Here is a 16,342-nt window from a genome sequence, read left to right as displayed (position 1 = left end):
TAAATTTTACATGTAAAGTATAGAGCATCTGCATCATCTCTACTTTTAATCTACTGATTTATATAGGAAAGCATTCTCACTTGCGTTGTGAAAATTAAATTGTGTGATTTATAATTTAAGTATTTAAAATCAAATTTAATTTATTATATAATAATGAAAATACATTTTATTAGGCAAGTTACATTAGTTAAATTTTAAGAAGAAACTGACACATTACAACAGGGCCACAACTAAGACAGAGCAAGCGAAGGGCCTAAAAGAGCAACGTATACATAAATTGGAAGCTTTGAATTTTGCGTTTGACCCCGGAGACACAAAGCCTAGTTGCGGGCCTATATTATACAATTTCTCACTTCAAAGAAAAATAGAATACTTATCCATAGGTAATTTCATATAGAATCGTCAAATATCTGGAACATTGTTTGATAGTCAAGGAATCTGATAATTACAAGTTACTTCCTAAGCCAAAGTACATTTAGGATCCGTCACGTGAAGTGCCTTGAGCTGCCCTTGGCGTTATGAATTCGTTCGGAGAAAGGCTCGATCATGTATATAATTATTAATAAGATAAGAAGAAATTGTAAATACATTGGATATAGAGTATATGATAAAATATTGTTAAATTAACAGAAGAAATGACTTGCACCTAAAGTGTAATGTAACATTCATGTTTTTTCTCTATTTCGGTTCACATAAAAATGCTTGTGATATTTGCTTCCGTCAATACTCTCTTTCTTTGTTATTTTTGTAAACACAACGAACTGGTAGTTAAGTATAATTATTGTTCTTTCTCTGAAAGAGAAACATATGATGGTATTTCTGAATGTTATCTAAACAGGAAAGTTTGTCATTGAGTTCTACAATATCTAATGTTGAGCTTTTGGATTGATGGTCAGGCGCTAAGTATAAATAAATACCTTTCTTCGCTACTGATATATTTAAGCCATAAAGTATATTATTCTTTACAGAATGAACAACATTACTAGTAAGGCCCGCGGTGGCTCAGTGATAGAGCGTTCACCTCTGATGCACAGGGTCCCTGGTTCAAACTCAGCTCACGCCAAGTGAACTTTGTGGTGGACAAACACCGTGTGCGTGGATTACCTCGGGGATCTCCCGTTTCCTCCCACTTTCTTTATTGCACAATTTCATTCATTTCGCATCATCACCTTCTCCTTTAACCTAAATGGCTTTACCGTGAGCCGTAAAACTCAAAGATATCATTTCATATTTTTCAACATTACTAGTTTACTAACTCTGTAGTCTTTAGAATCAAATGGTTCAATGTAACATATGCAAACACTTTCTGCCAAGTTGTGTATTTTGCCAATCTGGTCCATTTTCTGTGTTTATATCAATTTCTGTGAGATCCGTCTTAATATATTCCCCCATCTGTGCTTACACGTGAAGATCCCACAACTTGACGCTAAAATTTGATTGCAGAACAGTATATCTGATAAAACATCATGATAAATGAAAATAAGCAAAACTTAAGGTGCTATGTACCAGAAGGATAGGAGCTACGGAGCTTCAAAATTTAAATATCAAAAAATTATATCATGAAATTATGTAGGAATTATATCAAGTAAATATCTTGAAAACCGTTAAAGCAATCAAAACAATGGTTGCAAAATATAATGAAAACAAAACGCCTCATCCCAAACCAACAAACAGTGTTGCCATTGGGGAAGCATGTTACCAACTCAGCATAAAAATGTTTGAAATAGCACCATATACAAGTGTGCACAAATTTAAAATGCACTATTATCACTAAACATAACAGTGAAGGGTAGCGGTACAGTGTTGTACACTGTGGGAGATACGTGTGCTGAAAATTTATTATGGAGAAGTCTGATATGTGGCAGACGTCTCCATATGAATCAGATTTCATCTACAACTTGTGTTACCTTCCTGTGTTAGATTTTTCTAAAGGTCTTTTACCGATTGGATTCCCAGTTAAAATTTTGAAAGTGATCTCTCATTCTTTCTTTGCAGCTATGACATACAACTTCCTATACTTAATGATCCTAAAACATTTTGGTAAATAATGTAAATTATGTAGCTCCTTGTAATGAAGCTTCTACCATTTTCCTTCTTCCTGAGACCGAGTATTCTCCTCAGGATTTTATTTTCAAACATTTTAGTCTTCATTTTTTCCTTCAAACTAAATGACTATTTTTCCGAACCTTGTAGCGCGGCAGTCACAATTATCGTATTATATGTCTTAGACTTCAAATTCTTCAGTAGAATATCCGAACATAAAAGAGTTTTGACTTAACAATGACACGAATTACTTGATTTCATTTATCATGTATTTTTTCCATGGAGATGCTTATGGTCTGTTATTATTGATCGCAGATATTCGAAAGTATTGTTGAAAGTAAATTATCAAGGAAATATTTACAAATATCACGAGGTTTATATCTTCATTAAATTCGCTGATGCCTTTATAATTGTCCCAAATATTTCTGCTTTTACTATTATGTTTAAAGGCAATAACGGTCCCTTTGAGAAGTTACGTTTTATGTTAAAAGGTTTGAAAGTTTTGCGCCTGACATCAATGAAATTGTGTGCAGTTTCATCGTTTGGAGCTTGTTACCAATGTAGTTTTCCCTATGTTCACTTCTTTGCTAGTTTGCTGAAGTTTTTGGCGAATTATGGTTTGTTACTATGTATTTCCCAAATTTTCTTTCGCTGAAATTGCAATACTATCCTAAATTTTAACCTAACTATCCGCGACACTAATGCATTCGGAGCCTTCTAAAACTAAGATCCTATTCGACACTTTAATCTAGTATTTCTTACTCTCTTAACCATCCTCTATTTTAATATGAACTTGAGGGCAAATTTTAACCTAAGCGGTGACTAAATAAATTTCATGAAGTCTTGTAAATATTTATTCCCGGTCGCAAAACAATTTTGTAACGTCTGGGGATCGGAAAATTTCCATGTGATTAAATTTAATTATTGCTCTGAGAAGATTTTACTTTTGATTCTAGCGCAATTTCCTCATCTGAATGTTAAATTGATATATGGATATGGACAATAAGGGTTTTGGTACTTACAGCAAAACTTATGACACTCTCTACTTCAGTCTGAATGCGCTCTTTAACTCAAGTATGGCTTGCGCCTCACAAATTTTAAGGGTGCTTAAATGTTTGGTACTTTAAGATTCGATTTCCAGATCGTATAATGACTTGTTGAATCATGATTTCATTTTAGAGTAGATCATGTTACGTAGTTAGACTAATACCACAATTTTCATTTAGATTCTGGGAGATTTAAGAGCATTAAACTACATATTTAAGCAATTGTCCTTAGTGCAACATTAAATACTATGAGACAAACGTTTTACATGTTGTCTTAATTCTCTAGACAAGAATGTTTGTGCGTCTGACTTTAAAAAAATAACTAAATAAGAAAATGTTATCACTTGTTATGTAATCTAAATGGAAAATGTAGTTATTTATTGGTTAATAGAATTGGAAGTTAGTGTCATTTAGAAGCGAGGTAATATTAGGCGTAAAGTTACAGCTTGATGTGTGATACGAACCACACGATTTTCCTCCTAGAATCGAACCGGGTCTCTCGAAGTAAGGGCACATGCACTAGAAATAATAGCCACAAAGGAGCTACAACTTTGGTTATCATTTCCAATCTTGGTATAGAGATCGCAGTTTGACTCGCAGTTCAGTATTTTTTGTTCATATTTCACGTTAAACACTAGATCTCATAGCTGAAACATTTGTGAATAGAAAGAACACTAAACTCGATATCAATCAAAATTACAATTATTTAAATCATTATTCAGATCTAAGGAATTCTTAATAGAAATACGTCGTACAATGAATAGATTTAAACTATGGTTACCAATGTATTTTGATAATAAAAGAATGAGAGAAAGAAAACTAAATAAAAATAAGGAAGACGCTGTTACGATTTTGCGGCTATCATGAATAAATTAAAACTAGACACGTCATTACACAGAACAGCTATAAACTGATTGTAGAATATTGAGTGATTGCAGAAAATCTCATTGTAGTTTGATGTTTCTAAAAGAATTTTACCTATTAATGAAACGAAAATCAAGAACACGTTCTAGCTGCATTCTCATCATTAAAGTCACAATTTTGAGCTATTCTCTTTCAACAAAAATATACGAGCTTCAGAATGGAATCAATTCAGGAGAAGAAAGAAAGTTTTAAAAGTGGTGAAAGTTGAGAAACCTAACTTTTCTCTGGAAAGCAGTTTCCTACATTGATTGAAAGATCTAATACTTATAATTCTTCAACAAAATTTTAACTATAATTAGTACCTACACTCACCATACTAAATTATATCACAAGACACGAATTGAAAAGTCAAATAATATTCCTCTCCAAAGTTAATATCTGCTTAAATGGAGTAGATACAGCAACAGATCAAATCGTTCTCCTAACAAGAATTTCGATGCGTATAAGAGAAAGGGATTAAACATAGCACTTGTTTCAACACTGTTAATTGATGCGAATAAATTGTCCACCTAGAGGTGTTATTTCCAAAAGCCAAAATAGTGAAAATTACAATACCTACCTGGTTAACTAAAATATTTGCCTTTTGTAATCATATAACTTTATCTTGCTCAGACAACGATTAGATTACGTGACAAAAGAAGTCTGGAGTGCTATATAAAGCAGTTTTCAACTGTATGTTTCACAGCCCGATTACTTGGGAATATCTTCCTCCCATGAAGTGATCGGGATTGTGGAAGAGGTGGAACTCAGTGGGACAGATATCGGTGGAAAACGATGCAGGAGGAAAGTCACTGCCTTTTATGCGTCATGTAATATACAACGTAACATTCTCGTTCAAGTTTGTTGATCATTGCTGGACGCCTGCGGACAATTTTGCGGCATAGTTCATGAAGTTCAGCAATGAAACGATATGCATAGATGATTGCACCTTATCTAACAACGACATGATGAATTACTCTCCTCATTAAAGACCGTACCAGTAACAGCACCTCCTGTGATTGGAGAGGTAGTTTAGGAATTCATCATAGACGTTGATCAAGATTTAACTATTCTCCTGGACGTTTACGATTGTTATAGCAGAAACACTTTTCATCTGAAGTAACAGTTTGATGCATTAAAATTTCCCGTTATTCCGCACAATGAGAGAACTGCACAATTACAAATGATTCTTATTCGCCAGTGTCAACTCATGTGGCAATATGAGTTTAACTTCCTTACGGACTGAGCAGAGCCGCGGGACGATAGTGGTAACGTATATGCCTTCCTGGTATACGATTGCATAAATACTTTCCCGAGAGCTTTTTCCATGGTGTTCCTGAGCGGCTCATTCAAACATAATGTCTGCCGGTGCCCACGGGGTTGATAGTGCAATGCTGTCTCACTGGACGATATTTAATAAGTCAACGGCGAATGATGCATGGATTTGTCATTCTTGGTCCAAATGCACGGTAAATATTTTTTTGTGGCTTGCTGTGCAGAACGTCCCATTTGTAATTTCTGGATAAATGTTGGCAATTGTAGGCTCTCCTTGGAGCACTTTGATATAATCTTGTACAACAACGCACTACCTACTAGCTGTTTCGACACCCCAATTTATTTGCTGAACATATACAGAGTTTGTGATGTTCGGCTTGTGACCTTAACTAATCTTTGTATTGTGCTGCCGAGGTAAGTCTCCCACCACACATCAAAGCGGACGCTTCATTCGCATTAACCTAATAGGAAAGAGTAAAACTATACACTAAAAATAAATATAATTCTTTTTTTTTTCATAGTTCTTTCGCACGACTACTTGCATTAATGAGAGATAAATATGTATTCTTACTTGGCCATACTAAACGAAAACTATTTACATTAATAGTATACACTTTTCTTTAACGTATGCGACGCAGCCACGATATTCGCAGAAATATTCAGTGTTCGATTTCACAAGATACACTATTTATATTTGTTTATTTTCCGCCAAAAATAGGCTTCTCCGAAAGCAAAAATTTCCGCCAATTTCTGTATGTAGGCAACCAATTAGATTTCTCTGCCTTTTGGGTTGCATAACATGCGGTAAACATTCTTGAATACCGTACTATCTATTTTCGTAATACTTTTCATATTCACTCCAGTTGCTGTCAATTTATTAGTTCAATTTGATGCAATATTATATATATATATATATATATATATATATATATATATATATATATATATACAGTTTTTTTTTTATACAGAGCTTCAAAGTTTAAATGAGAATACAATATTCTATGCGCGTATAAAGCGATGCAAATTAGGCAATACTGTCTTTATTAGGAGAAAGGTCTGTTTTCATATTTTATTTATACTACGTATGAAATATAATCATTAAGAAGGAGGTAATACAAATATTGAGAAAACTAGATATTGGATTTGATGTGATATACAAAATTTTACACTATATGGTAATTAAAGTTCTGTCTACTAGACAATATACATATCTTATGAATTAATAGAACGGAATATAAATACGAAAACTGAATGTAGAATATGCCAATAAAGGCGAGACTGCACCTAAATATATATCCCAAGTCTAAAGTAATATATAAACTGAGTGCAGAGAAAATAGTGATAATTTAGTTCGTCAACCAGTTATAGGATTAAGTACAATGTATTTTACCAGTTGACCACTTGCCTACCATAAGATCTCAAGGTTAATTAAATATTTGTTATTTTTCTTTTAAAAAAAATATTGTATATTTCAGTAAAATGCATTGTAGTGCTATAAGTAATTTGCATGCATTACTGTATATTAAAATGCATTGTTGTGCATCATCTGTAATTTCAGAATGTGTACCTTCAAATGAATTTATTATTCTATTTAAACTTAACTTAGCAATCTAAACTTAACAAACTCATATTAATAATAGAATAAATAATATATTTTATTTTCAAAGGAGACTTAAAAATCTGCCAATAATTCTACGAGATACATAATAAATACTTTATTGGATGTAATTTTCAGAAATCTCTTTATTGGTTGCAAGAATTATGTTTCAGAAAAAGATTTTTCTTACATGTTTGAAACTTCTTTCATTCTTCACTAAATAGTAAGAAAAAACTAAGTAGTCAATTTAAACCTATTTCTTCACTAAGTTGTCATTAACAAAGCTTTTAAATATAAGCAAAATACGTATATAGCAGTGGCGGATCCAGGGGGCGATTGCCCCGATCGCCCCCCACAAGAAGACACTTTCTTATATATATATAATTATCATCAAGTTATGTATCTTAAGTTTGGATAAGAATAAATTGAAACTTATCTACTTAGATCTTTTTGAAGTTTTTGTAATAACGGATCTCCATTTTGAAAGAAAAGGATATTCTTTTTGTTTTGAAAGATTTCGCTATTCAATCATTAAGGTCCGAGCTCCTCCGTGGCTAAGCGGTTAGCATACGCGCCTTTGGTGTGGGAGACCCGGGTTCGATTCCCGGCGGGAGCTCATGTGGTTCGGATTCCACGTTAATCAGTAGGTCCACGTCTCATATAGCCTTGCTGCTGAAAGGGACGCTAAACCAAAATCCACTCCACTCAATCATTAAGGTTGTGATTACTTCAAAATGTTCAAGGATAATATGGAGAATGTCACAGTGATTCAGTGGTGGAGAGCTCACCTCTGGAACGTAGGGTTTCTGAATTGATACTAGGTTCCGTCAAGCGTGTTATATGGGTATCCTCGGGATTCTTTAATTTCATCCCACTTTTTTCATTCCACCATTTTGCTCATTATCATCGCTTCTCTTAGTTTCGGAGGATAAAATTCGGACGTTAAGAAAAGAAGAAACATGGATATAATCTCCAAAGTAGGGCTAACATGAAATAGTAGAACAAGATAATACATCTTATGTATATACCTAATAATATTTGTTTCTTTCTCCATATTACTACTAGCATTAAAGACTGGAATTTATATCATGTTAGGTTTCTTTTGTAAAGTGTTAATTTCTTCTCCTTTCCTTCTCTTTCTTCCTTTCTTTTTCTTTTATTTTCTTTTTTTCTTTTCTTTTTTTTTGTAAAATTCATTTTTGTTAATTTCATTTGAAGTGCTCAATTTCAAAAGGGCCTAAATAAAAAATGTAAGTTTTTCAAGAGACGAATATTTTGTGTGTGTTTCTATCACTCCTTTTCTGTAAAAGAGAAGTAATCTACATAAAACAAACTTGTAATTGCCTACTTTTCGTAAAATAACTGTGAACTAATCATCTATGGCAAGATTTTTGTAAGTGTTTTTAGGCATGAATCAGAAAATAACTTCATAGAATACCACTGACTATGGACATTTTGGAAAACAAAGTTGTTTTCTTTTGCCTACAATTATTTGACTTATCGAGTTTTGGCATGAAATCCTGTTCAATATATGGAGATGCAGAAATAGAACTTAATAGAACCAATATTTCAAAATTGGCAAAAATTGACTTAGTCTGTTTTAGAATCCACTCCTTCATTTATAAACTATTATCTTCGAGAACTATAAGCCAACACTAGAACTTATTTATATTATTACACTTAGTGAGCAGTGATTATGACAAAAAGAAAAAGAAATTTCTCATAGTATTACCACACTTTCCTGCATCATTCGTAACTATCTATGGCAGTTTCATGTTCAAATATCGCCAAAGTAATACGTTTTCATATCTAACAAGAGAAAAAAAAAGAAAACAGAAAATGAAAATACATTCGACTTTCAGATCATCACGACTACAGAGGCTGTCTGTTTTAATAGGAGCTGATGATTCGGCATGTGTAAGTGAATGAGAAGGAGAGAGTGAGTTTTAGTTTCTATCTTGTATGCATATGTGTGTGTGTAGACCAGAAATGAAAATAGGAAAGGGATGGACTCGTAACATCAGATCGGAAGTAATCATGTGATCAATAGCACTGTTTTCCAGAAAACGATAGAACTTTTTAACTGTCCTAACATTCACGTTAGACTGAAAGTACAGATTAATAAAAAATATAACACACATTTTAAAAGAGATGTATAAAATGTTTCAATTTAATTCCAAACGACTAGGAAGAAAAAATCATTCTATAATTAAACCCTTCAGTGCACTAGGGCGTCAAGGGCTCTGTTTGTTCATTTTGAGCATATTTCATTCTTAAGATCTCTACCTGAAGTTCCTTCGAGAATTTGAAAAGTTCATGTCCAGATATTGTAAATGATTCTTTTAAAGAGAAAAATAGTGTTAGGTTTTTCATGTACTTAAGCACTCGGAACACTAAGTTTCTTATATCTTTTTCTGACAACTTTGCTATTGTGACTTGATACCTCGTGCTCTGAACGTCTGAATTGTTTCGAAATACGTAGTTTACTAACACATTTATTATTACAAAAGGGCTGTAACCATGGAAAATCCAAGTGGGAGCTTGCTTCCAAACAATCTTGCCCATATATGGAATTCAACTGCTATATATTTATTAAATTCGTTTAATTCTTACTGCAAACGAATAATATTTATAATACAGAAAATAATAGAAAAGTGCCTTTTCTAAAATAATTCTAACCTTATCCAAATGTCAAAATAATTAAACTGAAATTAATTATCAAATTTATTACTGTGGTTTGTCTAACTAGATGTATACAGTTGTGAATTTATTGGTATCCATATCTTATTTCCTTCGGGTTGTGTCACTCTTTACTATTCATAACTACATAGATGCAATGAAACAAATGAAATGAAATGAATTTCCAATTTTACATCTCATGATTATACACCGGGCTAAGACAGACAGTGATGGTGGTAATGATTAAGATAGTGCAATGAAATAAAAAGTAGATGGAAATTGGAGAACCCTGAAATGGCCTAGGTACACGATGTTTGTTCGACACAAAGCCCACTTGGCGCCACCTAACAAATGAATTTTGATAGACATTTTTTCATCTTATGTACTGTTTGTTGATCCTAGAATCTTACAACCTGTGAGTAACTTCATGCACTACCAAGACAGATGCTTCAATAAAATGACACCCTAAGAATATAATAATATAGGTTCAGTCAGGGTTTAGTGTTCCTTTCAGCAGCGAAGCTATACGAGACCTGGATCTACAGCTTAACGTGGGATTCGAACTCATAACCTGTCGCAGGAATCGATCCCGGGAACCTCAAATGATACGTATGTATGTATGATAAGTTATTAATGCTGTCACGTTCTGACAAAATATTTTTCTTTGCTTGTAGTATGTTAAAATGCCAGTTCCCCTGAAAATGTCATCCAAGACAACATGCTGGATACAACGCTGTATTACAAGTGAAAAACAATGGACACACAAAAATGAACGATGAATTAGGTAAGGTAAAATATTTTTGTTGCTAAATAATAAAAGGTAGTAACTCATTCAACGCAAACATTTTATGGATAGCTGTTACTCGAAAGAAATATCTTAATAGCATGTAATAGAATCATGAAAAATGTAAAGAATAACCAGTGGATTCTGGACACAGGAGGAGACAGTAGTTTATTAGGGATATATTTCCCAAGCGTCGTACTGAGAAGACAAAATTAAAATAAAATGAATATTGACAACCAGGATTCACCATAAACCCTTCTCAAAATTTCATTCTGGTCTGCCTGGAAAGAAAGAGAGGTAGTTCTGGGTCTCATGTACTTACAAGTTGAGTGGCTCCTACCAAATTTATCGCCATAAGGAAATAAAAAGACAATCATATAATTTACGATTAATTTACTGAGGTATCGAAATTCTAGTTTTTCACATGTCTGGTGGATTCTCAAACCTTTGATGCCTATTTCACAATGTATTCTGTATTTCTCTAAATAGTTTTACTTGCATCTCTATCATACATAAAAAGCAATAATATAGGTTATATAGCTAGTTTTATGTAATAATTTATCGAGACAATAGAATAATCTTCTTTTTACTTGCGAGCGACGAAAGGAGTAAGGAAAGTATGGTGATCGTAAAAGAACTCAAATTCGAGATTTCAAGGAATTTACACGTTTCATGGCACATAAATACCGCAAAAGTGATTTTTCGACATCTGTCTGTCTGTTCGTTCATTCGTTCTGCCGTACACTTACTTAGTGGCCATAGCGTTTAACGCATGAAGACAAAGTTTTAAACTTAAAGTTTTTGAGATTCTTTCCAATTTTCTTTCTACCTATGAAAATAAAGGTAGTTTACTTGAGGTTTAAAACCAAAAATTGCGATTTTCTCTAAAAAGGCAAGCTGTAATGATTTTGTTGACATTTCATGAATCAATTTTCCAAAAACAACCCTATCATATGGTATAAGTCCTTTCTGTGGGAAAATTAGAGAAGAGGTATTTTATTCTTGGGAATAAGTTTTCTTTCGGACAACTTTCTCAAAAATGATTCTGGCGATTTCGTTTATATTTCATAAGTAAATGTGGGACTAACAATGAAACAATTTATCATAATTGATTTGTCCTGAAAAAAAAAACTCTATGAAGATTTGTTTATTCTTTGTGGTGTGTTTTCTTTGGACGATTTTCTCAAAAACAACTAAGGTGATTTTGTTCGTACTTCATAGAAAAGTGTTCCATTAATACATGGCAATATGGCATAACTTGTTTGTCCTAAAAATGTAAAAGTGGTACTTTATTCTTGAATGCTTTTCTTTACGGTCATTTTTTTATGATTGACTCTAGCGATTTTGTTCATATTTTATAAGTGGCTATTTCTTTAATAACCTCACTACACACCATAACTCGCCTGTGCTGAAAATATCTATGAAGGGTAGTTTATTCTTTGAGAATAAGGTTTATTATAGACGAGTTTCTCAAAAACAACTAAGGCGATTTTGTTCGTACATCACCAATACATACTTAATTAAAAACTGACAATAAGACATAACTCACTTGGACTTAAAATCCTATGAGGGTACTTTGCTTTTGGGTATGATTGTTTTTGTATGATTTTCTCGGAAATGATTCAGGCGGTTCTCTCCATATTTAATAAATATATAGCTCATCAATAACCTGACAATATAGTATAACTCATTTGTGCTGAAAAATCCTACAACAGGAAGTTTATTCTTGGAGTGAGCCTTTTATTTTTCGAAATCCACTCACACCATTTTGTCCATATTTCAATAATAAATATTTCATTAACTATAAAATTGAGTAAATGGTTACTTATGTAAAATGCATAAACGGTAGGAAGCTCTTAGGGGTGTGTTCCTTTTCGGACTACTTTTACATAAATAACACAACAGAAGCGATGTTGGCCATATTTCGTAAGTAAATATTTGTTTATTATTCTTATAATGTTGCATAAATCACTTCCATGATAATATCCACAAGGGGTAGTTTATTCTTGGAGTGTAAATCTTTTTACATCATAAAGCACCACTCATGCTATTTTGTTATTACTTTACAAACAAATATTTCCTTAATAACCGTAACATATAGCATAAGATTCTTATAGAAAAATTTATAAGTTAGTTTACTTTTAATGGAGAATTTTCTTTGTGCAAAGTTTTCAGAAACGACTTATAATTTTGCTCGTATTTCAAAAAATGTTTTACTAATAACTGCAGCACAACATAATTTATTTTAAGGAATTGGAACTAGAAAGTTTAGTGCAGTGGCCCGTATCTTTTATTTTAAAGAAAGCACTAGAACTCACGGAGTGAGAATTATTTAACTCTGTATATGTTTAAAAATACAGAAAGCTTAATCTTATTCATTATTTTTTTATTTTAAGCTATTTAGTGTTTTATGAAAAGCTTATGTTTTCTGATGGATAAAGGTGATGATTTAACTATTTATCTTACTTATACTAGAGTAATATATATGGATTATGATAATTTACTATGGATTTTTTACTTTTCTTTTAATTTTATTAAACGATTTTAGAAAATAAAGTATCGTGCAAAGTACAGAGAAAGCTATAATGATAAAGATAAATGTTATGTAAAGATTTATTTTAGCACAAAAATTAAGTTTTCTATTACAGTATGTAAGCTGCGTTATTTTTTAAGTCTCACGTATTGTCAAATGAATATTTCGTCAAGGACTAAAGTAGCATCATAGTTTATTGAAACAAAGAGCAACAAATTAAAACTAATTCGTAAAAGGCAAAGAGAACGGCACGATGGTTAATTTCTGGTTAATGACATCCACAGATGTAGAAACTCACTAACAGACCACCAGATGGAGTTCTTGTCGACTTGATAAAACGAAACGAGCTCTCTTGCCGGGCACTTACAGTGATAAATGGACTTCAATGATCAGCATACAAATTAACCCTTGGTTTCAAAGTTTTGCATCTTTTCCTTAAAACTAGCAATTAGGAGGAATCTTTTCCCTTTCTAAGTTGCTTTGTGATGGAACAGAGCACAAAGTTGAGGATATGGAAAGAGACAAAAATCGGGAAAGAGAGGAGAGAGAGAGGAGGGAAATAAGATGAAAGCTGAGAACGAAAATTCAAGACTGCGAAGGCAGTTCAGTGTAGCCAACTGCATCATTTAGTTACTAAATAATTTCTAACTTACTTTCGAATATGTAGTAATGTATTTGTAAGGTAACCTACTGTCTAAGATTAATTAATTAAATTTAATAGAGTGTTTCAACGTACTATTAAGTACAAAGTATATAAAGTATTACTTTAACGCGATTCACGCAAAGCATTATATCTACAGTATCAAGAGAGGAACTATACGATAAAAATGCGGAAACTATTAGAAATACATAAAAGGTTCTTTGAAAGTTTAACCCTACAACGAAACAAGCGACAATACACGTATGTAGCAAGTTGTATCTGAAAGTTAAGAAATACAGAGTTTTTTTTTTATAGCAGAAACAGTTTGTGTAGAATGCGACCAGACTACATATTTCACGGCGTTAAGACACATAATATGACCAAAAACATCATTGAATGTATAGGTTACTTCATCGAGCATTTGGTACTGATCATTGCCTAAAGAATGGAAGAAGTAATAATCCAACAGTGGAATGTCTGATAAATATGGTGATCCATTAACATTTCACAATCAAGTTGATGATAGTGTCAATGGTGATTTTAACAATATGAGACTTTGCTTTGTTCTGGATCATAATGGCATGCCTGCTTCATGAATGGTGACTCCACTGTTTTAAATTTCCATGTGCACGTTCCAATTGTATCGAGTACACCGTTGGATTAATTACCAATTCACGTGGCAGCAGTTCGTGATTTATTATACTCTCGTCCAGTCCACTGAACACTTTCTCTTGATGCAGTCGTCGTTTCGGTTTCGAGAGTTTGTCCAAGTGGTGCCAACCAATAATAACAATACCATGAAGTATAAAAAGGGCTAAGTGTACTGCATGATTGTTTCTAATATGCATTCGAATAGAACGATTTGAAATATATTTATACATAATCAGTTTCAAAGATAAATAGACAATAATTAGTTGTTTCTGGTATTTTTAAAATCTTACATATGTGGTATAATATACATAGAATGTTTATGATAGATTTCAATGATAAATACTTTTCCTGGAAAACGAAAAAAAGGAAGAAAAGATGGAAACTAATACAATAAATTAGGAGGTGCTTCACATCCTTGTTTTGATTGGTCTATTTTGATTTCGAAAGCAATCTCGTAAATTGTTATATACTGTATATACAATGCCCATGTCGAAGCCTTCAGTTCTATTCACGATCATTGTCAGCTTTAAAACTACTAGTGGTGAACTACAAGACCAAACTATTTACTACTGTAATACACATACTTACTTACCTAATACAAACTAGAAGAACAAAAGATCAAACATATAGAGTTTGCAAATGACCAGGAAAGTTTAAGGTGAACAAAAGTGAAATTAAGGATATAATTCTATCACCTTCGTGGCTATTAGACTGACTACATTAGGAAATAAATTATCACGAATAAAAAAAACGTAATAATACATCACATATTTCTACTGTAATTTCTCTACGAGAGTCATTTTATAAATAACACGGTTTGGCAACAATTTGTGAACTCAGTAAATGATTATACATTTGGTCAGCAAGGAATCATTACAACAGACATATGTAAAAGAAGTGTGACAGTGGTCTATTATTGTGGTTTCATATAAAAACTATATAGAAATAATGGCGTGGGAGACCCGGGTTCGATTCCCGGAGGGAGCTCATGTGGTTCGGATTCCACGTTAATCAGTAGGTCCACGTCTCATATAGCCCCGCTGCTGAACGGGACGTAAAACTCAAAACCAATCAATCAATATTTAGAAATAAGTACAAAACCTGACCTCAAATCCAAACGTTCTGATGGAGGGAAAGAAATTTACTTTTCTCTTCTTTCATTGTATTTGGCATACTAAAATTAGTGCTCAAGCAAATTTTCGTAACTCGGTCGCGATAGGTGTGGAAGAAAAAATGTATTTAAAATATAAGGTTTTATTCTCTAGACTTTTACTTAGACCCATATAACTTAAACCCTAAGTAAACTAGAAATTTGAGTTCTATCTCATTTGAATTGAAATACAGTGTTCTTTCCTTTGGTATAGGTTTAGTTTTTTAAGCTCAAAGCAAAGGATTAACAAGTAATTTTGAAAATTTCCCAATAGGAATGTTTTTTTCCTGATCTTATTCGCTTATAACTTAATAATTTCCTTGGACACTAACAAAAAGGAGACAAGACATACCCGATCATATTTTAAAGATACTATGGGAGTGTTAAGTTCATTGCTGTAATAGTACTTGAGAAATAATATAGTGCGTTTTCATTGGCAATGAAAAAATAGAAAATTAAATTTAGCATTCATATACGTTCTAAATAGAGCGTAGGTACAAATTTGTACCTTATGTGAATTGCAGTTATGTGAGCTTTATTTTAATAAATGTTATGGTTGGACAAAATTACGAAAAAGAAACAATACACTAAGCTTTAAAAATTTCAGAAGAAAAATCTCCGCGTTCATAATTGATTAGGTTGTTGCTTGGTAGCCGATGTCTCTGTGACGTGTAAAAAAATTAGGACATTCCCTTTTATGTCAAATGTGTATGCTCTAAGTTTTGTGTCGATGACTATCATAATATCTAAGAAAAAATATATATTTGAATCTTTTTGTTCAAATTGTCTGGGTAATGTAAGGGAGTGACGGTAAAAGTTTACGTGAACAATACGTGAGAAACGTAACATTTCCACTGTTGTTGATACAATCATTATGCTTATAACACATATATTAAAATATATTAACTCAATTTTTAAACGAATAAAATCAAGAAACAAATACATTTCTGCCAAGAATATTTCAAATCTTCCGCATGCTGTCTTCCAAGTTTGGGAGTATTCCTAATAGACTAATACTGAGGGATGGACCATTTACGTAAT

This window comes from Thermobia domestica, chromosome 12 (assembly GCF_964235325.1).
Source record: "Thermobia domestica chromosome 12, izTheDome1.hap1.1, whole genome shotgun sequence".
In the NCBI taxonomy this organism is placed as follows: Eukaryota; Metazoa; Arthropoda; class Insecta; order Zygentoma; family Lepismatidae; genus Thermobia; species Thermobia domestica.
This window is presented reverse-complemented; position numbering follows the sequence as displayed.